Below are 1331 nucleotides of genomic sequence, written 5' to 3'. Positions count from 1 at the left end.
GTCAAGGCAAACACCATGAACAGACATTGTTTCCTGGCTTGCTCTCTTGGAGGGTCACCATGTTACATTCGGCTGGCCAGGCCCATTTGCTTAGGGATATTGCCTCAGTGGAAGAGCCTTCTCAAATCAATCATCAGTCACACAGTCTCTCACAGACATAGCAACCAGACATTCTGACGAGAGCATGCCCTCAATTGAGGCTCCCTCACATAACTGTGGGGTCTGAAATGCTGAGAGCTGAAGCTAATTAGGACACAGAGACATTAATATATGAGAAAGTTTGAAAAACCCCCAAAGCAACGTGTTAACCATATCAATCACTTAAGTAACAAAAACCCAAACATTGATGATTACAACTGGAAAACACAGACTTGCCAAGAAATGAAAGGCAAACCTTTAGGATCAAGAGACAACTAAAAATGTTCCTCCACAGAGAGTTCCCAAACTAACAAAAGCTAAAGGAACTCATAACACTCAAAATCAAGTAAATAGATAACAAAGAGAAGAAAACAAAGAATCGGGCAGCAGCTGCGGCACCTGTGAGTCAGGATAGGACAGGGCATGGTCACACTGTGAGAGCCCAGGGGCCACGGGGCCGACATGGGTGGCAGCGGCTCCAAAGCTCCGGGCCTCTGGACTTTTGCTTCTGCTACTGTGGCAGCAGCCCTAAGGCAGCGGGCGCTGAGCAATCTTTGGTGCAGTGCCGAGCTGAAGAGGTGCCTCCTTTTGTGTTCACGCGTCAATGCTCCATGTTCTATGGTAAAGATGGGGATCTGGCTCACAAGTTCTATGAGGAGACAATTATCACCAAGAACGGACAGAAGCGAGACAAGCCGAGGCAGATATATAAGAATCTGATTCCTCAGGGCATCGTGAGGCTGGATCCCCCCAACACACGCGCAGGCGCCTGAATCGACATGGATTCCCCCTTCCCCCACCCCCCGGTGTTGCTTTATGAAGTGTGAGCCTGTGGCATGGCAGACACAAGCGCCCACTGCCCCAGCAAGAAACTCCCCGGACCAAGGCGTAGCTTCCGTTCAGGAGTCCAGGCTGACGCCACAACCCTGAATAAACTAAACTCCGTTGGACCAGAAAAAACACAAACAAAACAAAACAAAAAACAAACAACAAAGAATCAATGAAACAGAGTGGATTCATAGCAAAAAAACAAAATAAACTAACCCTTATCCAAACTAACTAAAACACAGAAGAATATGCAAATTTTAAAAATAGGAAACAAAAAGGACATACAAGCAGACAATGAGGAAATCCTTAGACTAGTTAAGGACACATTTTAAAAACCTGTACTACAACAAATTGGAAAATCTAAA

The 1331-nt window shown here is 45.8% G+C and overlaps 1 pseudogene; it reads left to right on the top strand.

Moving 5' to 3' along the window:
- The first annotated feature begins 600 nt into the window (after positions 1–600).
- LOC127191191 (tumor suppressor candidate 2-like) lies at positions 601–911 on the top strand (annotated as a pseudogene).
- Positions 912–1331: the final 420 nt, after the last annotated feature.

This window comes from Acomys russatus, chromosome 6 (assembly GCF_903995435.1).
Source record: "Acomys russatus chromosome 6, mAcoRus1.1, whole genome shotgun sequence".
NCBI classification, from domain to species: Eukaryota; Metazoa; Chordata; class Mammalia; order Rodentia; family Muridae; genus Acomys; species Acomys russatus.
This window is presented reverse-complemented; position numbering and strand designations above follow the sequence as displayed.